Source organism: Paralichthys olivaceus, chromosome 10 (assembly GCF_024713975.1).
Source record: "Paralichthys olivaceus isolate ysfri-2021 chromosome 10, ASM2471397v2, whole genome shotgun sequence".
NCBI classification, from domain to species: Eukaryota; Metazoa; Chordata; class Actinopteri; order Pleuronectiformes; family Paralichthyidae; genus Paralichthys; species Paralichthys olivaceus.
Genome location: NC_091102.1, coordinates 24351888 through 24377338, shown reverse-complemented (window position 1 = coordinate 24377338; position 25451 = coordinate 24351888). Strand labels below are relative to the sequence as shown.

Genomic DNA, 25451 nt, shown 5'->3' with positions numbered 1-25451 from the left:
CAAATCTTCCCATCACAAAAAGCTTTCTTTTTAGAGAGTTTTGAAGATGCCACCAAAGACCCCCGTGGATCGATCTCACGCCATCCTGCCCAGAACCGTACAGGTTGAGGACGGGAATACTACCTCCACAGTGGCCGGTCGTATATGTCCCCAAAACCAAGTAAGTCGTCATCAACACCAGCATGTCGGCGCGTATAAGAAGAAATGCACCCTTAATTAAGGCTCTGTACCATGCCACGCCTTGTAAAGGTAAAGACATTCTGGCACACTCTTCCCCCGACTTTCTCCAAGCTCCGAGTGAGATTGCATTGAATCTTTTAAAAGGGAACATTCCTCTGTCTTCTCCTCAATTCAAAAAACTGAAAAGACGACGAAAAATTATCAAACGACTGTCTGATAAAAAGACTAGCCTCAACCATAAACGTCGAACCTTGATGAAACAGTCGGGAGGATTTATTTTACCTCTGCTTTCAGCTGTGGTGCCCATCCTGGGAAATTTAATAAGAGGACTGGTGAGTAGAAAGTGAAGACATGTCTCTGAAAACGTCACAAAAATTTTTTCTGGTCACACCCCACCAGTTAAACCGGCTGACTCAACCAGAATCCTCCATCAGACAAACGGCTGAAGATGATTTAGACGCTAAAATGAAAGCGATATTAAATGAGCAGGGGCTGAGTTCATATGAAAAAATACGACACACTGCTGCAGAAATATCTCACCCTGATGAAACAAGGTCAAAAAGAGGAGCGACTCCGAGTGACTTTAACTCTGCAACGCGACGCGAGAGACGATCCAACGGACCAAGCCCCACCACCGCATGGCGACCATCTCCCTGACACGGAGCGTGCCGATCCGGATGACACACTGAGTGACCCGCTGAATGAGGTGGTAAAAAGCCTTCCCCCTCGCGACCGCAAGAACGCCGAGTACATCATAAAAAAATTATCCAAGAGCAACGCGGGGTGGAATTCAAAAGGTGAATCCTGCTTGTCTCAAACTCTCAGGGTTTACTGGAAAACACACCACACCAGACTGCATCTTTATTTCTTTTTTTTTTTTCTTTTTATTGAAATGATTGTCTTAAGATACAAAACTGGAGTAAGATACATCAAAAGTTAAGGTACATCAATGATACATAAATGATAAGGAAAACAAGGACATGACTAGTCTTTGATCATCTTTAAAGTCTGAACTAATACACAGTGATCAAGGTTTGTCTGAAGGATGTTGTGTAATCTCATCAATTCAGTAGGGATATTCACCGAGGTGTTATTCTGTAAATGAAATATCAACACATCCATAAACAAGGTGTACAAAGTAAACAAATGATAGGGTGATATCACAAGAGTCCTTCCTCCATTCTTGCATACTTTTTTCAAAGCTCTCTGACAAATCAGAGGCACTCGTATGACGTACTGTGACTTTCCAAGCTGCATGTCCAGCATGAAAACAGACTCTGTCCATAATGTTGCTGAGTCGACTGATTTCTGTCACTGTGGTGACAGCGTCTCTCTCTGATGAAACTCTGTTGCAAAGATCCTGTACCAAAATCTCTATCAGATGGGTGATGATCATCCGGTCCTCTACATAGCTTACAATTTTTCTCCAATAATTGCCCATTTTAAAAGAGACTGAAACAGTTGGAAAAAAACTTATTCTCCTCTCCAGGAGGCTGTCACCAATCTCAGCTCTTGTAATTTCACAATGTCCTCACCAATGAGGTCATCATACATGCTGTTGATGGGCTCCTGGATGTTATTTGTGAATTTTAACTCCTGTAGTAAAGTCTGCGCCACGGTTTTGACTCTGCCATCATCCTCTCGGATCCTGCGTGCAGTCAGGAGATGCTGGATGGCTGCAATGAAGTGAGGGGTGAGAAGCATCTTCATCAAATCCTGAAAGTGGGTCTGGTAGTAGCCATCTTCCACATCTTCCACACAGGGATGTTGTCTCTGGCTGGGGTGGTTGATCTGACAGCCGTTGCACTGCAAGCGTCGAAAGTTGCGAAGGGTGATGTTGAGTAGGTGGATGACGGCTGATTTTACACCGGTAAAGAAAGCCGCTGACACCATACCATCGATCTCATCAGCCAGGTGTTTGGGGTTTGCGGGTGAAGAGGGTGGTGCCAAGAGCTGTGGCGAGGAGGAGCGTTGAGACTCCCCATCTGCATCGTACGCTTCGTCCGTGTCTGAGTAGATCAGGGTTGGAGAGGCCGCAGGTTCAGTCTCATCCGGGGAGGGGGAAGGGGGAGGCAGAGTGAAGGAGGCCGGAGGAGAAACTTCACACCAGGGTGAAGCCTCGGGGTCCGTTAGCAGGCTTGGGGAGAGGGAGAATGAGTCCTCCGCCTCCTGAGGCAGGGGGACCCGCGTGGTGATGAGCCATCTCTGGCTGTAGCGTCGGTTAAATTGATCCATGTCTTCAGTCGGTTTAAACCAGTCGGTGGGTTGTGATGGTACGTCCGTGGTGGTGTCTCCTTTTAAGCGTTGCACAGATGAGGGATGTGGTTTCAGAAGACCAGAGTTTTCGTCACCGCCAGAACGTCCTCCCATACCCGGCTTCTGGTAAACAGGGAAGTAATTTTTTCTTCAATTTCCTCCATTTTCCCGCTCCACGCAGCTATTGGCAGGTTTTACAGTGTCTGGAACACACCGCACTCTGAATTAAAACTCTCCAGGATAAAGTATTCCGCAGGTTCTCTCTCTCTGAAGGTCCGGAGAGTGGCACGCAAAAACCAACGACCGGAGGGACAGGTTCTAGATTGCCAGACCGCTTGAAAGTGGTTTCGACCTCCATTCTGGGCTGTTTGGCGGCTACAGGAACTTCTTGATCCGTGGAAGACTCTGTCAGGGTGATTATAGTGTTGCGATTCGGTATCACCAGTCTCAGCACTCCCCAGTCGTTGGAATTCAGCATCCCCACAGCACTCAGAGGCGGCTGTGATTCATCCTTATCCCTCTGATACAACCACAGCTCACCCGTCTCGTACTTGAACACATAGCCCCAGCAGCCTTGCGCGCCGTACGGCTCCAGAGACCATTCCTCACGCAGAGAATTGCCCGGGGGTGATTGCATCCGGCACAGATAGACGACGCTCCTCTTTGGAGCGTTTGAGATGGTTCTTGATTCTTGAAAAATGGTCACGGGCGTCTCACATATCAGAGAGGTGACGGGTCTCTTCTGCTGCACATTCTGCACGTCTTCGCGGCTCGAGTCAGAATCTTCGTGGCTGGTCATGCCGGGTTCAGATCTTTGCACCGACATGTTGAGTTTCTGGTTTTTCACCAAGATGGTCTTTGAGTCGTTCTCGGACGCGCACTCGATTTAAAGGAATCGTACAAACTGAATTCACACTCCCCCCGTCTCTCATTGGCTGTTTTACCCATTTATTTTTTTATTTTTCTGCATCATTTGACGTATTTGGGCCTCTGTCTGTAGAGAGGAGCCATACATACAGACCTGTTGTATAAAAAAATATTCTTTGGATGTTTTACATACTGAGTTCTCCTGCAACAAAGTGCCCTCCCCTCTCTGACCTCACCCCGTATCTGGTTTTTAAGCCCCCCTCTGTTTTTTTTATTTTATTTTATTTTTTATGACCCCCCACTTCCTACCCTAGCCCCCACTCCCCCCCCCCGGGTAAAAGTTCAAAGTCGTAAAACTGTCAAATTGACGAGAAGTGTTAAGTATATCTCTCTTATTGATATAAAAAATATATCGATATATTTTTAAATGCGATATGGAATTAGACCATATCAATATAGTTCAAATTTGCGCTGTGATCCTTGCTCCAGGCAAGCTTATCACCCGGAGCTCTCTGCACTGCTCCCCCGCCCCCCCGCCCCTCCTGTTTCATGCACAGAGAGTGGAGGGGCCGGAACAGACACCCCGGCACTCTTAAAAAAACATGGAGGAAGCAACAACGTCTGCGGAGCGTGCGAAGGAGGACTTGGTTTGTAAAAGAAAATGCAGCGGCTCAGTAATATGGAGATGGCTCGGATTCAAGGTATCAGATGAGCAACAAAATCACATCATATGTAGGGAGTGCCATAAACAAGTTATAGCCAGGGGTGGAAGCACTACAAATCTTTTTCACCACCTAAAACAGTGGCACAAACTGCAGTACGAAGAGTGTGTGAAACTGCGCGCTGCAGAAGCCCCAGCCGCGAGCCATCCACAACCCGAAAAAGCTCCAGCCCCGAAACAAAGCTCAGTGCAAGCTTCATTTTCCCGCACTGTGCCTTATGAAAAGAAAAGTGACAAGTGGTGTACTATAACTAAAGCGGTGTCCTATTACATTGCTAAAGATATGGTCCCTATTGCAACTGTGGAACAAGTCAGATTTAAAAAGCTACTGAAAACTATGGACCCGAGATATGAGCTTCCCAGTCGCAACTACTTTGCACGAGAAGCACTGCCACAAATGTACAATGAAGTCAGACAGAGCCTTGCTGACCGGCTCGCTAACGTGACCCATTTTGCGTTGACCAGCGATATGTGGTCGAGCAGGACGTGTGAGCCGTACATGAGCGTGACAGTTCACTTCATTCAAGACTGGGAGATAAAAACAGTGTGTCTCCAGACAAGTTATTTCCCCCAGGATCACACTGGTGAGCATATAGCTGAGGCCCTACAGGACGCAATTGCAAGCTGGAAACTCCAAGAAAAGCATCTGGTTGCTATAACAAACGACAATGGGAGCAACATCGTCAAAGCGGTTGAGCTGAACAAGTGGCTGAGGATGCAGTGCTTCGGTCACAGATTACACCTGGCTATTGGTGAGTGCAGTGTTCTAAGGAGTATTCAGATTTTTTACTTTAAACAAAAACATATTAAAATGTTAGTTTTTCCTTATTTTCCTGTGTGTGTCTGTCTGCAACTTTCACACGTAGGCCTAAACAGTGTGGAGTTTTTAGTGGAGTAGAAATATGAAGTAGCATTAAAAAATAGCATACATTCTAAGAACAACAACAAGAACGAAACATGAGTAAATGTACATATAGTAAAGTCATTTATAAATTCTACAAAAATAATAATAATACATAAAAATCTCTTACAGGATTACAATTCAGAAAATAAATGAAAATAATATTTGTTATTTATGTTTAGGACTGGTGTTGATTAAAAAAATAAACTATGAAACGAGAAAATAATATTAATGTAGAATAAATCTAAAGCTTGATTTTGGAAAGTACTTGGCTGTATGAGTGTGTTAAAGTGAAACCAGAGTTGAATTTCTCACATAAACCCATTTAATTAATAGTTTTTTATGATTATGACAGGACATGGCATGAATGACACGCGCGTCACTCGGGCCATTTCTCTGTGCAAGAGAGTTGTAAGCTGTTTTTCATACAGCTGGAAGAAAAGGAGACATCTTGCTGAAGTCCAGATTCAGCTGGGTCTGCCAAGTCACAAACTCATAACCGAGTCTGCCACACGCTGGGGATCGAGGCAGCAGATGATAGAGAGAGTCCTGGAGCAGGAAGGAGCACTAGCCAAAGTCCTGTCTAGTGACATAAAGACCAGACACCTTGTCCCTACCTGGCAGGACTTAGAGGTCCTAGAAGCAGTCCAAAAGGTCCTGAAACCTCTCCAGGACTTTAATTCAATTCAATTTTATTTATATAGCGCCAATTCATAATTTACATTATCTCAAGGCACTTTACATTTAAAGGTCAAGACCTTGAAACAATATTAACATAGAGAAACCCAACAGTTCCCACAATGAGCAAGCACAGGCGACTGTGGAGAGGAAAAACTCCCTCATTAACAGGGAGAAACCTCTGGCAGAACCAGGCTCAATGTGGGCGGTCATCTGCCTCGACCGGTTGGGTTGAGGAAAGAAAAGTAAGGGGGGAGGAAAGGAGAGATGGGTGGAAAGCGGGGGAGAGAAGAGAGAGATGAGGTGGAGAGAGAGAGACCGGTAACAATTTGGCACCATCAAAATCAAGGCTAACCATAACAATAACAATGTATAGATCTACAACATGACTAGATATATTAATAAATTGCTGAGTTCTTGTAATAAATGAAGACAATGGTGATGGTGGTCGTTGTGGTCCTGTAGTCCCGGTGCCGGAGTTATCTGAAACGAGATAGAGAGAAGAGCCAGAGGGACTATGGGAGGACTGTGGCGGTGGGGTATGGTTAGGGCGCCAACTGCTGGACAACAGGGAGGAGTGGCTCAGCTGGTGATCCGACAGCTGGGCAGAATCAGGTAATCAGGGCAATCAATAAAAGCATGCTTGTAACCTGGTTCTGTCTCTTGTAGTAGGCTGGCGTCCCGAGACCTCGAGAGCGGCGGACGTGTGCGTGCGTGAGCGGGATTGAAGACCCACCCAGACAAAGTGAAAGAGCGAGAGACAAACATACGTATGTGTGTGGGTTGCCAAGGAAGGCAACCGTAATAAAAGACTTTACGCCAGCCATTCTCTCCTCCCGTCATTCCCCGGAGTGGGCCGAGTATTCCCACAAGTGGCGCCTGAACAGGGACATAGAGAGGAGAATGGAGGGACAGAGCGGCTGGGAACAGGCAATACAGTGCCTGTTGGCGATGCAGCAGCAGCAGACCCAGGCACTCACAAACATCGCGGCAGAACAGCGGGAGGACCGGGCTCTCCTGCGGGAGTGGATCCAGCGTCCGGCCACCCCGCCGCCCGAGCCGGGGACTAGCTCCTGGCGGCCGCCGGCGGTGTCCCTCCAGAGGATGACACCGGAGGACGACACCGAGGCGTATTTGGACCTCTTTGAGGGCACGGCGGAGGCCTGCGGGTGGCCGGAGGAGGAGAGGGCGGTTCGTTTGCTGCCGCTGCTCACCGGTGCGGCGCAGCTGGCCGCCCACAGTCTGCCGGCTTCCTCTCGGCAGGACTACCAGCAGCTGAGGAAGGCAATCCTGGACCGGCTGGGTTGCACACCGGAGGGACACCGACGCCGGTTCAGGGACCTCACCTTCGGGGAAGCCGGCCGCCCCTTCGCCTACGCGCAGCAGCTCCTCGATGCGGCGGGGAGATGGCTCCAGCCAGGGCACAACTCGGCGGAGGACGTCGTGGGGCAGGTGGCGCTGGAGCAATTCATCGCCGGCTTGCCCACCTCCACGGCCAACTGGGTCCAGTGCCACCGCCCCGCTGACATGCAACAGGCCATCATCCTGGCAGACGACCACCTCTCCCTTCCCCGGAGGAGTCAGAAAGAGGAAGCCCGGCAGCAGGGCGTCCCGGCGGGGCGTCCCATACCGGCCCCAAGGAAACGAGTTCCCCCACCCCTACCCGGCGGGACGGCTCCGCCCGCGGGACCGGGGAATGCGAGAGCAGAGGCTGCTCCTCGGGGCCCAGCCTACGCGCCGGGTCGACCGGCACCATGGGGGGCTCCTCAAACGCCAGGGCAGGAGTGCTGGCGGTACGGCCAGTCGGGCCACTTCAGGCGGGAGTGCCCGCTGATGGAGGTGGGGCAGCTGGTCAGGGTGGCCGGGCCGCCAGCCTCTTCCCACGGCCCGGGAGAGACGTACCATATACCGGTATGTATACAGGGGGGTACACACCAAGCTCTGCTGGACACGGGCTGTAATCAGACGATGATCCACCAGCGCTTGGTTCGAACGGGGGCATTGATGGAGGCATCGTGGGTGAAGGTGAGGTGTGTGCATGGGGATATTTACAAATACCCAGTGGTGACTCTGCTAATTTCATATAAGGGAAAAAAACATAGAGTCGAGGCAGGGGTTAGTCCCCGTCTCACGCACCCCCTGATTTTGGGCACAGATTGGCCGGGGTTCCGGGGACAGGCGAGAGCGGCGGTGGGGGTGCGTTCACGTGCGGTAGGGAAATGTGAGTTGTGTGCGGTGCTCACCGGGGAAACAGAGCCCGAGTCTGTCGGGGGGGCAGCGGGAGTAGCGGAGCCTCGCCGGGAGGCTCCTCTAATCCCACCGGTGAGCCCCATGGACGATTTTCCACTCGAACAGTCTCGGGACGAGACCCTCCGCCACGCTTTCGATCGGGTGGTGAGTATTGACGGCTCCGCTGTTTCTCCGAACGCAGCACACACTCACCCACACTTTTCGGTCATTAGGGACAGGTTGTATCGTGTGAGCCGTGACACACAGACAGGAGAAGAGATCACCCAGTTGTTGGTGCCGAAAAGCCGTCGGGAAATGGTTTTCCAGGCGGCTCACTATAACCCCATGTCCGGGCACCTAGGGTATGAGAAGTCACTGAACCGGATAATGGCCCGCTTTTATTGGCCGGGCATTCGCGCGGACGTGAGTCGGTGGTGCGCGTCTTGTCGCGAATGTCAGCTGGTTAACCCGCCGGCCACACCAAAAGCGCCGTTGCGCCCTCTTCCATTGATTGAGGTACCTTTCGAGAGAATTGGCATGGACCTCATCGGGCCATTAGACCGGAGCGCACGGGGACATCGCTTTGTGTTGGTTCTAGTGGATTACGCAATGCGATATCCCAAGGCAGTGCCGCTGCGGACCATCTCCGCGAAGAGCGTGGCGCAGGCACTGTTTCATGTCATCTCCCGTGTCGGGATTCCGAAAGAAATCCTGACGGATCAGGGCACCTCCTTTATGTCATGTACACTACGCGAGCTGTATGAATTGCTGGGAGTCCATTCAATCCGGACTAGTGTTTACCACCCACAGACCGACGGGCTGGTGGAGTGGTTTAACAAGACACTAAAGAACATGATTCGTAAGTTCGTGCACGAGGATAGCCGTAATTGGGATAAATGGTTAGACCCTCTGTTATTTGCAGTGCGGGAGGTTCCCCAGTCCTCCACAGGATTTTACCCATTTGAACTGTTGTTTGGCCGGAAACCTCGGGGCGTCTTGGACCTGGTAAAAGAAGCCTGGGAGACGGGTCTGAGCGCTTCTAAAAACGAGATTCAGTACGTGCTGGACCTGCGAGCAAAACTCCATTCACTTGGGGTATTATCACGGGAGAATTTGCTCCAGGCCCAGCAACGTCAGCAGCGCCTGTATAACAGAGGGACGAAACTAAGAACATTTGATCCGGGAGATAAAGTCCTTGTATTGCTCCCCTCCTCTAGCTCCAAATTACTCGCCAAGTGGCAAGGGCCCTTTGTGGTCACACAACGAGTGGGGGAGGTAGACTATGAGGTAGTGCGGTCTGACAGGGGTGGGGCAACACAGATCTACCACCTCAACCTCCTTAAAAAGTGGAGAGAGGTGGCCTCTGTTTCTCTGGCGACCACGGTGATCGAGAGAGATGAGTTGGGACCGGAGGTATCAAAACCGGATTATTCTGCCCCGGTCTGTTACGACGACCATCTCTCGCCAAGCCAGAGAGCAGAGGTTGCGAGGGTGCAGCGGCGGTTTGCCGATGTGTTCTCCCCCTTGCCCGGACGCACTACGCTCATACACCACCACATAGAGACCCCCCCGGGCGTGACGGTGCGTTCACGGCCCTATCGTTTGCCGGAGCACAAGCGGAAAATTGTGCAGACGGAGCTTCAGGCCATGCTGGAGATGGGGGTAATAGAAGAATCCCACAGTGACTGGTGTTGCCCCGTGGTGCTTGCGCGCAAGACCGATGGGTCAATACGGTTCTGTGTGGATTATCGTAGGGTGAATGCGGTGTCCAAATTTGATGCCTATCCAATGCCCCGGGTCGACGAACTCCTGGACCGGCTAGGCACGGCTCGCTTTTTCACGACACTGGATTTGACCAAGGGCTACTGGCAGATCCCCTTGTCTCCAGAGTCCAGGGAAAAAACGGCCTTCTCCACTCCGTACGGTTTGTACCAGTTTGTCACACTTCCGTTCGGGTTGTTCGGGGCCCCAGCAACATTTCAACGCCTCATGGACCGGGTTCTGCGGCCGCACTTCGCATATGCTGCGGCCTACTTAGATGATGTGATCATTTATAGTGAGACGTGGGAGCAGCATGTGTGGCAGGTGGGGGCGGTGCTCGAGTCCCTGAGGCGGGCGGGGCTCACGGCCAAACCAAAGAAGTGTGCGGTGGGACGGAGGGAGGTACGGTATCAGGGGTACCACTTGGGGGGCGGACAGGTGCGGCCGCAGGTAGAGAAGACCGCAGCGGTTGCGGCCTGCCCGGCACCCAAGACGAAAAAAGAGGTCAGGAGGTTTTTGGGTCTGGCCGGTTACTACAGGCGCTTTATTCCAGCCTTTTCGGAGCTGACCAGCCCCCTGACCGACCTGACCCGAAAGGGTGCCTCAGATCCGGTCCAGTGGACGGAGCAGTGTCAGCTGGCGTTTGAGAGGGTTAAGCTAGCCCTCTGTGGTAAGCCACTGCTGTATACTCCTAACTTTTCTCTCCCTTTTGTCCTGCAGACGGACGCCTCGAACAGTGGGCTGGGGGCTGTTTTGTCCCAGGAGGTGGAGGGGACCGACCGCCCCGTACTGTATATAAGCAGGAAGCTGGTCCAGCGGGAGAAAAATTACAGTACGGTGGAAAAGGAGTGCCTCGCCATTCGGTGGGCGGTCGGGGCCCTCCGCTATTACCTCATGGGGCGCCCTTTCACCCTCTGGTCGGACCATGCCCCGCTCCAGTGGCTCCACCGCATGAAGGATGCCAACGCGCGGATCACTCGCTGGTATCTGGCTTTGCAGCCATTCAACTTCAAGGTGATCCACAGGCCGGGTACCCGGATGGTCGTGGCCGACTTCCTCTCCCGCTCAGCGGAGGGGGGGGGTGGGTTTGCGGCCGGCGGGATCCCGGCCTGAGTCGGGCGGTGGGGGTATGTGGCGGTGGGGTATGGTTAGGGCGCCAACTGCTGGACAACAGGGAGGAGTGGCTCAGCTGGTGATCCGACAGCTGGGCAGAATCAGGTAATCAGGGCAATCAATAAAAGCATGCTTGTAACCTGGTTCTGTCTCTTGTAGTAGGCTGGCGTCCCGAGACCTCGAGAGCGGCGGACGTGTGCGTGCGTGAGCGGGAATGAAGACCCACCCAGACAAAGTGAAAGAGCGAGAGACAAACATACGTATGTGTGTGGGTTGCCAAGGAAGGCAACCGTAATAAAAGACTTTACGCCAGCCATTCTCTCCTCCCGTCATTCCCCGGAGTGGGCCGAGTATTCCCACAAGGACAAAGTGACACTTTGACATGATGACATGTTAAAACTAATAAATAAATAAATAAATAAATAAATAAATAAAGAGGTGTGGGGGGGCAGAGAGACAGAGGGAAGTGAAGAAGTGCTCAGTGCATGATGGGAGTTCCCCCAGCAGTCTAAACCTATAGCAGCACAACCAAGGGATGGTTCAGGACTCACCTGATCCAGCCCTAACTATAGGCTTTGTCAAAGAGGAAGGTTTTTAGTTTTACTTTAAATGCTGAGACAGTGTCTGCCTCCCGAACCCAGAGTGGGAGCTGGTTCCACAGGAGAGGAGCCTCATAGCTAAATGTTCTACCTCCTGCTCTACTCTTACAGACTCTTGGAACCACTAGAGAGCCTGTGTTTTGGGAACGAAGTGATCTACTTGGATAATAAGGTGTTATCAGCTCTTTGATATATGAGGGGGCGTGATTGTTGAGGGCTTTAAAAGTGAGGAGCAGAATCTTGAATTCTATTCTAAATTTTACCGGGAGCCAATGTAAGGAAGCTAAGACAGGAGTGATATGATCTCTCCTTCTAGTTCCTGTCAGCACTCGTGCTGCAGCATTTTGGACCAACTGGAGACTTTTAACAGTCTTCATGGAGCATCCTGCTAATAGAGAGTTGCAGTAATCTAATCTAGAGGTTACAAACGCTTGGACTAGTTTTTCAGCATCCTGCTTAGACAGGATGTTTCAATTTTGGTAATATTGCGCAGATGGAAGAAAGCCGTCCTAGACACTAGTTTAATATGGGGGTCAAATGACATGTCTTGGTCGAACAACACTCCAAGGTTCCTCACAGTGGAGCTGGAAGCCAGACTGACACCATCCAAAGTGACTATCTGGTCAGACAGTGTTTCTTTGAGATGTTTAGGGCCGATTACAACAACCTCAGTTTTGTCTGAGTTTAAAAGTAGAACATTTTGGGTCATCCAGGCCTTGATATCTTTAAGACATTCCTGAAGTTGAACTAGGCGATTAGATTCATCATGCTTCATGGAAATATACAATTGGGTGTCGTCTGCATAGCAGTGGAATTGTATGTGGTGCTGTCTGATAATGTTGCCTAAGGGGAGCATATATAGGGTGAAGAGTATTGGTCCAAGGACAGAACCTTGTGGAACTCCATGATTAACTTGCATGTGCATGGAGGAGTCATTGTTAACATACAAATTGGAATCTATCTGATAAATATGATTTAAACCAGTGCAGTGCTGTTCCTTTAATTCCTATATGTTGTTCTAATCTCTGTAGCAGAATCTTATGATCTATTGTGTCGAAGGCTGCACTAAGGTCCAACAAGACGAGGACAGAGACAAGTCCATCATCTGATGCCATAAGAAGGTCATTGGTGACTTTCAATAGTGTTGTTTCTGTGCTGTGATAGGTTCTAAATCCTGACTGAAATTTTTCCAATAAACCGTTACTATCTAAGTAACCACACAGCTGGTTAGCAACGGCTTTTTCTAGGATTTTGGAAATGAAGGGCAGGTTGGATATGGGTCTATAGTTAGCTAAAACCTCTGGATCAAGCGTAGGCTTTTTAAGCAGAGGTTTAATAACGGCTACCTTAAAAGCCTGTGGTACGTAGCCGGTTAGCAAAGACATATTAATCTGATATAAAATGGAACGGTCAATTAGGGGGAGGACTTCTTTAAAAAGTCTAGTTGGAACAGAGCCCAGCTGACAAGTAGTTGGTTTAAATGATGAAACTAACGAGGTCAGTTCAGGAAGATCAATAGAGTAAAATTTGTTTAGACATAAATCTGGTGCTATGGTTTCAGGACCAGACAATGTATCAGTGTTATTCACTGGGAGGAGGTGGTGGATTTGATCCCTGATGGTTGTAATTTTATTAGTGAGGAAGCTCATGAAGTCATTGCTTCTCAGATCTAGAGGAATAGATGGGTCAGTAGAGGTGTGACTTTCTGTCAGCCTGGCTACAGTGCTGAAGAGGAACCTGGGGTTGTTCCTATTTTCTTCTATTAATAATGAATAATAAGAGGTTCGGGCATTTCTAAGTGCTTTTTTGTAATTTATAAGGCTATTCTTCCAGGCTAGGTGGAAGTCTTGGCGATTGGTGGAACACCACTTCCTTTCTGGCTTCCGCGATGTCCGTTTTAGAACGTGCGTTTGGGAATTATACCATGGAGCTAATCTCCTCTGACTTACTTTCTTCTTTTTTAATGGGGCAACAGCTTCAAGTGCTGTTTTTAGTGAGGCTGCAATACTATTTACAAAGTTATCAACTAGTGTGGGAGTAAGGTTTTGATAATCTTCTTGTATTGTACTGACACATGGCTGAGAGGGAAGGGAAGAGGGGAGCAGTTCTTTAAATTTGTGAACAGTTTTGTCGGATAGACATTGACTATAGTAGAATTTCCGTCCAGAATTGACGTAATTAACAATTCTGAATTCAAATGTAAGTAAAAAATGGTCAGACAGAAGAGGGTTCTGTTGGAATAGTTATATTTTCTATGTCAATGCCATATGTCAGGACAAGATCAAGAGTGTGATTCAGGCAGTGGATCGGTTGATTCAAATGTTGAGTGAAACCAATCGAGTCTATTATTGATTTAAATGCTGAACTAAGGCTGTCATTGGCAACATCTACATGAATATTGAAATCACCTGCTATAATGATCTGATCTGTTTTAAGAACTGTTTTAAGATAACTGCATTTATCACTTCAGAAATCTTTTGTGATTTACCTCTAAAGCTCTGATTAAATTATTATTATTATTGGGATCAGATGTTTTTTCCCTTCCCATAACCCCTTTTGGTCCAAAGTTCCAAAACTTTCAATACCAATTGTTTTTGTTCTCCTTTGCCTAATAGAACATGGAGATCAGAATTTGATACCTTTCCAGTGAATCAATCTAAGCTACTGAGACAACACAGTGATTGAACACACAAGAAAGTGTTACTTACAGAGGTGAGGGAAGAGTTCAGAATCTTCCATTGATATGCATATATCAAATCCTCTAGTTACATCTACGCCTTGTGATGTTAAAATTAGCATATTACTCAATGAACACATCAAATCTCTACCAATAAAATCTATCAGCCAGCGTGGTGACAACAAAAATGTATGTTTAAAATTTCCTTAACCTCATTTTAACAAAACAATGGTACAGTGTATCTCTCTATCACTGTCGTACCTGTTGCTTCAATTGTTTTAAAACATCTCTAACATTCATTTTTGGAGTTATATTAAACTCTTCACATTAAATGACTGATTCTGTTTCACCTGAATCTACCAAAAATGTGATGTCTTTACCGTTTACTGTGATCGTGTGTTTTTGCATATATGCATCAGTTCTAACAGTAATTCATATGGTGTGCGTGTTACAGTGCTCTTACGAATTTGGTGAGTAGGTTGAAACTTTCTCTCTGTCTCCGCGTCTGCACCAGATGAATCCTTCACTGTCCCCAGCTCCACCGCTACTCAATCGCACTGTGTATTGGTTCTCAGGACAATCCCTGATCTATGTCCAATTTTGCCACATTTGAAACAAGCGTCAGTTCTTCCACGTCCCCTTCCTCTCCGTCCATGACCTTTCTTGTGCCCGCAGACTTGGTTTTGATACTGCCAGCTGTCCTTTTTCTTTTTCTTGCTGTTCAAGAGTTTTTCTGCATGATCAGCATGACCCCATGCTGGATTCACCATTCACCGCTCCTGTGCAGAGACGGATCTTGCCACTTTCGAATACTGAATACCATCTCAGTCATCAGCAGTCTCTGCTGTTCAGTGCTGGTTCCAGTTGCACTGCATACCGCTCCCCCACTTAACACTTGTGGGAGAGATGAAATGGTAGGTTCTTTCATATTGGTGAATGTCCATGGTCTGGATATCAGGTGTTTCCATCTCCTGCAGCCACCTCCACCATCGGTGCTTGCAGGGTTGCATTCAAATCATAAATTGCCTCCTTCCCGGTTCGCCGTGGAGTATGTGAGTGGTGCATGATGGAGGCCTATCCAACTCCTCTGCTGAAACAAGGTCGAGGTCTGGATGGAGGTTAGGGACAGCTGGAGCTGCCGCCTGCGCCCTCTGCACCGGTAGCAGCTGAGTGTCCTGCTGGTCATCACACTGCACCGCTGCTGGCTGTAGTTGTCCTCTCGGTGGAGCTGAGTCCAGATCAGGGTCTAGTCGGACACACTGAGACTTGGAGATTAGTTCAATCCCTACCTTCTGTAAACTGTCCCTGATATTCACTTCAGTTAACCAAAATTCACACGCTCCAGTACAAATATCCCTACATTTCTTTTTTCCTTCTAATTTGTCCTCACTAATTCGTTCCTCTCTAACTCTTTCCTCTCTAACTCTACGCTTACCATCACTTATTAACATATACTGAACATTAAGAAAAGAAAGTTGAAGTGCATTAGCATTATCCTTATCTTTCTTTCCTTTACCAATGTTTAAAACCATTTCTCTAATAGGTTGTCTCAGCAGTTTTAACATAACTCTTATTTATCAATTTAAACTCCCCATTTGTTCAACAAAATACATAATTTGGAGGACCAAAGTTATGCTGATATGGGAAAAGACATTTAGAAATTCCCTAATTTATTTTAATCCGTTCTTTTCAATTTACTTTTGATAAAAATTTCTTGTTAGGATTTTAATTTTAGGATTTAAGTCTTTCTTAATAACCTCAACCTCAAGCCAATTATACCCCTAATATACTTAAGTTTACTTAAATGTACTTACCTTTACTTACCTTTGGGGGTTGAGAACTTCTCTCTCTCTTCTTAAAGCAGATTCATCGCAGTGTCGAGATGATCCTGGCTCAGGTCTCAGTCCTTCAGTCCCAGTCACATCTCCAGTGCAAAACTCTATTTACTATATTATATCATAGTTTGTTAAATCATGAACTTGACGTCAGAACCCAATATAACAAGTGTATTAAAATCAACAAACACTCCGTATATTCCTATTATTATATCTTGTATATATCAATACTCCTTAACTCTGTGACCTCCTCTCAGATCACCAACCTGCTTATTCTAATACCATACTCATTAGTTCCCAATTAACTATGTGACCTTCTCTAAGATCACCAACAGGCTTATTCTATATTAACTCTGTGGTCTCCAAGACCACCCGTGATCTCCAAGATCACCCGAAGCTTCCTTGATTCTACATCGGTTCCAAACCTTGCCATGCAGACACGTCTGTCAATCACCCTGTGAGAGAACCGTTTCCCTTCTGAATTTGTCTTCCCAGAAAGACAGTGTCTTTGTGCTAATTGGTCCGCTGGATCACAGCAGTGAGAGCACTCTTTGGTTCTCAGGCATCAGGCCCTCACGTCTCTACCTTCTTTTGTCAGGGAGGTTGAGGTCAGAGTCCCAGACTCCCTGCTCAGTTTTACCTTTCAGCCCTGAGATCCAGAGTGTCCTCTCACACGAGTGATCCTGCCGACAACACCAAAATTGTGGTGGCAATTTCTGTGAAACAAGCACAAAGTCAAACACTTCTTTCTGAAAGTTTAATTCAGCATCTGCAGATGGACTCATCAGTACACATCACCTGAATGACATGCACAAATGAGCAAAGAACATAGGAGAATCAGTGTTCCTATAACTCGCAGCCCCCTCCCACTAAGCATGCAAAGGTATTTATTACCCTCCTGTAGTTTCTCTCAGTGGAGGAGATATCCTGTCCATTTGTTTACATGTTCTGTGGATGACCCCCCTGTGAAACCCCAGGTGTGAGATCCCAATCAGAGATACCAAGAGATACCATAAAGTTGTGGTTTCTCGAGGCCATAAAACTCGTCTCTTAAGCCACCATCATAAACCTTAAGGTAACCCTTTTAGATTAACAATTTGGTCAACTCTTTGGTCAGTCATTCACATACATACATCATGCAATTAAACATACACAAATGTAAAAATTTCCATTACAGGAGCAATGTAAGCCATGCTTCAGCATAAGGTCATATATCATCTGGGGCTCAGTGATCATGTAGGTGGCAGACCCAAGTGGCAACACTACCAGGCTGTGGGGTTCCTGTCAGGGTGACATGAAACGAACAAACGATTTGTGGAAAAGGAGTATATAAACTTTTTTTTTTTGAGAAAAAAAAAGTTTAAGAGAGGATGTGCTCAGTACTTACATGTCTGCAGGATAGCTTAAACATCATCCTATGGTCTGCAATGGTCAGCTCTTTTCTTAGGGTCCGACTGCACGCTTTCACTAATGCTACTGTCTTCATGACATTTTCGTAGAAGCTAACTCCTGGCTGAATCTCAGTGTATGTGACACTATATTGGTTGACAATTTCAGTCAATGGTTGTTTATCTGTCAACAATAACTCAAAAGCTCCAGAGCCCAATAGATTAAACGTCGGGTCTGCCCATAGCTTCTTCATTGTAGAGAACAGTTTGGCTATATAGCTCCAAACACCAGTGCTGGATAGGTGAGCGCAAATAACTCTCAAATGCTGGGTCTCATTTTCTGTACAGTTCCACCTGCTCATGTACCACCAAGAGCTGATGTGGGTTAATTGATGTGAGGCTGTGGCACACGGCACCATCGGACAACCACTGTCATGTACTCCATCATTTTAAAGCTTGTCGAGCAGACAGATCTCTGTTTGTGAGGAGAAACCAAGCACAGAATGATCTCTCCTGCTTTTATGCACTGATGAGGACCTTAAAATGTCCGTACAGATCTGAATCATCCCACTTCATAAATTTATCCAAACACCCCTTGTTTGTCTCACCAAGGTTTCTCATTTTTTTAAACGAAAGGTGGTTGGATAAATTACAAAATATCTGGTTGGATATACAACATGTGATTGGATAAATGAGAAACCTGGTCGGAGCAACAATGTCCGGTTGGATAAACGAGAGGTGGTCAGATAAATTACAAAATATCTGGTTGGATATACAACATGTGATTGGATAAATGAGAAACCTGACCAGAGCAACGACGTCCGGTCGAATAAACGAGAGGTGGTCGGATAAATGAAAAAACATCTGGTTGGATATTGTGGTGGCAATTTCTGTCTCTTAAGCCACCATCATAAACCTTAAGGTTACCCTTTTTAGATTAACAATTTGGTCAACCATTGTCTGCTCATGCAATTAAATGTAATTTCCATTACAGGTTAAAACAAATAGGAGAATGTAACAAACTTCAGGAGCTTGAAGTACCATTGTAATCTTTTTATTTTTTTTATTTTAATGTTTCCTGTCATTTTATTAGGGACGGACGAACCTGAGGGACACAGCTGTGCTGACCGTGTTCTGTCTCTTATGGCAAAAACGAAAAAACTTTTTATCTAAAGTTTATCAAATCAGAAAGTAAAAGATGAACATTGTTGTGATAACAGTGTTCATTTTACCAACCATAATGGACATAGAAATTGACTCAATATTATTAACATGTTGACCAGCCTGAAGCTGCCGATCTCCACCTTGTTGCTGCTGCCACAGTGGATTCAGAAGACATCAGGTGTTGCAGTGCTTCATGTAATGAAATGAAAAAAGTCACGTTAAAGGATATTTTATGCTGAAATCATTGTCATATCTGTAGATATTAAGGAACAGAGGAGAAACACGATTATTTACAGATACTGTACAATACAATAGCCTACAATAATTTTTACACATGTAATATCAGCTGTGTTAAGCAGCCAAGACTGGTACTTATATACTCAGCAAAAAAAGAAACGTCCTCTGACTTTCAACTGTTTTTACTTTCAGTAAACTTAATGTGTGTAAATATTTGTATGAACACTAAAAGAGTCAACACCTTAAGACATAAACTAAAAATGTTTCACAGACATGTGACTAACAGAAATAGAATAATGTGTCCCTGAATGAAGGGAGGCTCAAAATCAAAAGTACCAGTCAGTATCTGGTGTGGCCACTAGGGATGCACCGATCCACATTTTTTCACTTCCGATCCGATCCCGATACCTGAATTTGGATATCTGCCGATACCGATACTATTCCGATTCCAGAGCTCTGTTTGCTTTAATATTATTATTATTATTATCATTATTGTTGATTCTATATGAGGCTATAATAAACCCCTCTCTACAGGCAAGTATATGTACGTATGCATGTATGTCCCAAAAGGCAACTTGAGGTAAGTATGAGGTCAGAAAACAGGAAAAATTCCATCCTGAAAACAAATATGCAACTGTTAGGGTTTCAAATTGTCAGTATTTATTATATTCTAAGACAGGGTTTAACTACTAGTGCAATATACACCAAAATGTACATTAAAAACAACAAATAATAACTGTCATCTACTATGCAGCAACACAACGAAAAGTGCAAAAAGTGTAAACATTCAAATGTCAAATATCTGTAGTAAAGCTCAGGGCTTGAACTCCTTTTAACTTCTCAGCTAACTTGGTTGACACTCGGTTGTATAATTCAGGTAGCGCAGTTTCTGATAAATATCTCCTGGACAGTAAATTATACCTTGGTTGCAAGTGTTCAATCAGGCTGCGAAACCCCTCGTTTTCGACCACCGATAACGGTTGGTGGAAAGCTAGAGCAGCCGGCAGGAATCACTTGTGGAGTAATTTCAGCAGACAACGTTAAAGCACGGACATAATTCACGGATCGGAAATTTCCGCAGCTTGGATGGGAAATTTCCGATCTGTGAATTACGTTGGTATCGGAACCCGATACCGATACTGGATCGGATCGGCCCCATCCCTAGTGGTCACCAGCTGCTTGAAGTACTGCAGTGCATCTCCTCCTCATGGACTGGACCAGATTTGTCAGTTCTTGCTGTGAGATGTTACCCCACTCTTCCACCAAGGCACTTGCAAGTTCCTGGACATTTCTGGGGGGAATGGCCCTAGCCCTCACCCTGCGATCCAACAGGTCCCAGATGTGCTCAATGGGATTGAGATCCGGGCTCTTCGCTGGCCATGGCAGAACACTGAAATTGCTGTCATGCAGAAACTCACGCACAGAACGAGCAGTATGGTTGGTGGCATTGTCCTGCTGGAGGATCATGTCCGGATAAGCATGCATAAAGGGTACCACATGAGGGAGGAGGATGCCTTCCCTGTACTGTAAGGCATTGAGATTGCCTGCAATGACAACAAGCTCAGTCCGATGGTGATGTGATATACCGCCCCAGACCATGACGGACCCCCCACCTCCAAATCGATCCTGCTCCAGGGTACAGGCCTCGGTACGCTCATTCCTTCGACGATAAACAAGAATCCGTCATCAAACCTTGCTCATCAGTGAAGAGCACTTTTTGCCACTCCTGTCTGGTCCAGCGAAGGTGGGTTTGTGCCCATAACGGCGGCGTTGTTGCTGGTGATGCCTGGTAAGGAATGCCTTACAACAGGCCTACAAGCCCTCAGTCCAGCCTCTCTCAGCCTATTGCGAACAGTCTGAGCACTGATGGAGGGATTGTGTGTTCCTGGTGTGACTCGGGCAGTTGTTGTCGCCATCCTGTACCTATCACGCAGGTGTGATATTCGGATGTACCGATCCTGTGCAGGTGTTGTTACACGTGGTCTTCCACTGCGAGGATGATCAACTGTCCTTCCTGTCTCCCTGTAGCGCTGTCTTAGGCGTCTCACAGTGCGGACATGGCAATTTATTGCCCTGGCCACATCAGCAGTCCTCATGCCTCCCTGCAGAATGCCTAATGCACGTTCACGCAGATGAGCAGGGACCCTGGGCATCTTTCTCTGGGTGTTTTTCACAGTCGGTAGACAAGTCTCTTTAGTGTCCTGCGTTTTTAGAACTGTGACCTTAAATGCCTACTCTATGTAAGCTGTTAAGGTCTTAACGACCATTCCACAGGTGCATGTTAATTAATTGATTATGGTTAATTGAACATGCATGGAAAGCATTGTTTGAACCCTTTACAATGAAGATCTGTAAAGTTATTTGGGTTTTTACAACATTATTGTTGAAATACACTGTTCTGAAAAAGGGACGATTTCTTTTTTTGCTGAGTTTAGTTTATTCTGTGTTCAGCAGGTGGAAGCACAGCAGATTTCAGCCAAACTGATGTATTAAAAACCACATCTGTAATATTCAAGGTGATAATCTCTCACAGTGCTGTTGATAACAGTCCACATCAAGTCTGTCAAATTCTCTCAGTGTGAAAACAGATACATATATAATAAATATGGTGTGTGGAGATTATAATCACATCTAAACTGTTATATAATTACACATCTGCACTGGGTCTAATTCACTGTGAATTCCATAACAGGCTAAAAAAAGAGGTTGTGAACATTTGTGAAACATAGTTACTATCACATGCAACTTAAACATGCAGCTTATTAGTATTAACTTATTAAAATTACAATCAAATGACAAAACACAACCCTTTACTAAAAGTAGTTGCTTCAAACTGTTCATTATATGTGTTAAATAAAAGGTAAATTACCACAATAACATTAAAAACCACTTGAGGCATGTAAGTATATGTGGTATGATTATGATAATAAATAAATCAATAGGTTCGGTTCGTTGTTACGACCGCGAGCATCACGGAGCAACAACACCGCAGCGATAGCTGGTTAGCAGTAGCGGGTAGCATTTAGCCTAGCTCCTTAGGTGAAACGCCCACTACAAGCCTCATTTTCACTCTTCAGAAACCAACGGGTGACGTCACGGACACTACGTCCATCTTTATATACAGTCTATGCTCCACACACAGAGTGCAGCAAGTGAGCGTCGTGCGGAGCAATGCGAGGAAAAAAGATGATTGCAAAGCCTAATGCCACAGCCCGGTGTGGGAATATTTCGGCTTCAAACCGAATGAGCAAGGTGAGCCCATCAACACGGACGAGCCAGTTCAAAAGTGGTAGCAACAAAAAAAGGCAACACAACAAAGTTGCATGCCCACCTAAAGCACAACCACCCGACCCAGTGTTCCCAGCTGGGGGAAAAAAAGTGCACCTCGAGATGCAGAGCCTTCGTCCCGACAGTCAACACTCACTGAGGCGTTTGGATGACAAAGTAAATATAAATGGAGCAAAAATGGTGTGCGCTCACAGAAAGTGTAGTTCGCTGCATCGCAAAAGAAATGCTGCCCTTTAGTATAGTTGAAAAGCCAGCATTGAGAGAGATGCTGCAAACGTTTGACAGACAGAACAAATTTATTGAAGTGCAATTTTGTGGGTTAGGGTTAGGCCTAATAGAGAATAACAATTTTACTCAATTACTGTTGCAACATGCTATCACAATGTTCAGTAATAAAATAAGCAACACTCAAAATATCAGATTATGTTATTGAAATAATCTTCCTCACTCCAAATCAACAGTATCAAAATATCCTGTGCTCTTTACATCGTAATTAGCACATAAAACAATATCAATCATCTAGAAAGAAAAACATGTAATGTGCACAGCTAATAAAATATGGCTGGATGAGCTTAGAATGCACAAATAAGGTGCTAAACACACACATAATACAGCTCTATGTGCAACAAAGGAGCAAACAAATGTCTCACAATGCACCTTTAAAATGTCGGATCAGGGCTTCAGCATTAATGTGTGGTGTGTCGTAGTGTGTCTCTCTCGCGCCAATCAGCACCGGAGCTAGTGCTCCAATGTTAGCTCCTATGCTAACGGTTTAACTCGTTGCATTAGCTATTAGCCTTTAGCACATCAAGACGGCCGCTCACCGATGCGTTTCTCTTCCCGAGAGGTTCCTCCGACGGTGCTCACACAGGTCCTGGTCGTCCCGGGAGATTTCTTCGGCAGCTTTTCCGAGTCTGATCCACTTTTCTTGTTTTATCTTCCTATGGTGAGTGTCTGTTTAATGCGCCTTGCTCTCTCTCTTCCCGGCAACTTCAGAGGAAGTGAACCTGCTCCGATCAGCTCAATGGGCGGGGCTTCTTTTCTGATGGGTGACAGACCGTCTCCAACCCGTCTCCTTCAAACTAAAACTCTCTATAAATTATTTTATTATGGTTCTATCTCTCCTTTTAGATAAACATCTGTTTTTTATTATTAACCAAAACGTAGTATTTAATGAATTGATTTATCCACCATGAATTTCACTTTTCTTCATTCAATCAACAAATTTATTGTTTTTAATACAGATTTTTAACCTGGGTTACACAAGAATCTAATACTTTTATTTAGAAGCTGTTTTGTTGTGATATTTTTTCACTGTGATTTTGAGCTAAATGGAGATATGGACACTTCCTATGCTTCTATATACTATACATATATATATATATATACATCCACTGTCATCATTACACCTGATTTCTTTGGAACTATGTTCTTTCAGATACAAATAAAAAAATCTATTCTATAGTTATCTTACAGGATCACATAACTGCCTCGTCCATAAGCAACTCATATACTTTACTGGGCCATTATAATAAGTCTCTATACTCAGTCAGGTTCACTACTCTGAGTAATCATGAATTACGACCTCCTCCATTAATAAGTATCTTTCTTGATACAGGTATTGATAAAGTTCCTCTGAATCGCTCTCTAACCTATAGTTAGTACCTTACCTGTGTCTGGTTGTGAGGCCCTGCCTGGCTGAACTGGGGGCCTGACTGCAGGACCAGCTCCGTCTCCCATCTAGCCCTAATGTAATCAGTTGAAGCACTCGTACAGTCTCTGAGGTTTTGATATAATACAGATACCACCTTGATTTTTGACCCATTATATACTCGCATTAGTACATCTATCACTCCGTTTAATATTTTTGCGCTCCCTATTTCCCTTATAATATAATCCCTTAGCTGTAGTTATCTAAAAAAAATCCTAATTTTTTAATCCATACATTTCTCTAAGGTCCTGAAAAGACATTATGTTTCCATTCTTTAGTATTGTACACATGGCAGTGATTCCCTTCCTCTCCCAGTTCCTGTATGTCAGGTCACTCAAGTTTGGCTTGAATCTTTCATCATATGCAATCCAGCTCAACAATCTCACTTTCTTTTCCAATCTATGCCTTTTATTGAAATCAGCCCAAATAGTCAGTGTGTGGGAGGTTATTGGATCTATTGAACCTTTTAGTAGTTTTTATCAATGTAATGTTGCCCAAAAGGGATTGCACTGGTTTGTTAGCCACCCTCATCTCAATCTCTTTCCATTTAGAGTTATAATGCTTGTCACACCACTTGACCAAGTTGTGCTGCCTCATAATAATCCTTTAAATTTGGGAGTGCCATACCCCCCCGATTCTTAGCCAGTTGTAGCGTGCTATATTTTATTCTTGGTTTTTTACCACTCCAAATGAACCTCGATATCATTTTGTCCCAGGTTTTAAATCTTTCTAACTGTATCTTGACAGTAAGGGATTGGAAGAAATACAATAGCATCAGGAAAATGTTCATTTTAATAATGTCAATCTTTGAACTGAACTCCAGTGATATGGTCGACCATTTCTCAATATCCTCTTAATTTGTATATGAATCTGATCACAATGAAAACATGGCTGGAATTATCTTCTGAAGATGGCTTATCTGTTTTGTTAGGGTTACCCCAAGATATTTTATGCTTTCTGAGTTCCATTTCCATTTATAAGCATTTGTAATTTCTTGGGAAGGGGTATAATTAAAAGCCAGAATCTGTGTTTTATTCACATTTGTTTTATATAATGAGTGGTCTCCGTATATACTTATATACTTAAATGTGTTAGGCTTGTATCAGGTCTTTCTAAATATATTATTACATCGTCTGCAAACAGACTTATTACATGTTTCGGTTTTTTAATATGTATTCCCTTTATTTCCTCACACTGTCTTATAGCCTGCGCCAGAGGTTCAATGTATAAGTCAAAGAGGAGAGGGGACAGGCAACATCCTTGGCGTGTTCCCCTCTGTAGCTTTATGCTTTTTGTTAGACTACCATAAATTTTTATTCTAGCTATAGCATTCTGGTATATTGTATTGATGTATTTAATGGCTTCTTTGTTAAATCCAAAACGTTCTAATGTTAAATATACAAATATCCAATTTATGCCATCGAAAGCCTTTTCGCCATCAAGACTCAGCAATATAGCCTTAGTTTCCTTCATTTGTATCGAGTTTACTATTTGCAGGGTCCTTCTTATGTTATCTAATGTTTGTCGTCCTGTAGTAAATCCAGTTTGGTCCTCGTCAATTAATTCTGTCATGAAATTCTGATATCTCCTTGCTATAATGGATGTGTATATCTTGTAATCTACATTGAGCATAGAAATGGGTCTGTAATTGTTACAATATTCTGCGTCTTTACCCTCCTTGGGGATTACAGATATGATTGCTTCATTACATGAGGGTGGCAATCTACCTTCCTTAAGGGAAGTGGCGGTTTTACATTGAGTTACTCCCCGGGCGAGGGGTGTTATATAAAGTAGAGTAATGTGTATAGTCTTTTTCCTTCGGATGCAGTTCACGCCATACATCAAC

At 45.3% G+C, this 25451-nt stretch overlaps 1 pseudogene; it reads right to left on the bottom strand.

Moving 5' to 3' along the window:
• Positions 1-19616: 19616 nt before the first annotated feature.
• On the bottom strand, positions 19617-22041 carry LOC138411836 (uncharacterized; annotated as a pseudogene).
• Positions 22042-25451: the final 3410 nt, after the last annotated feature.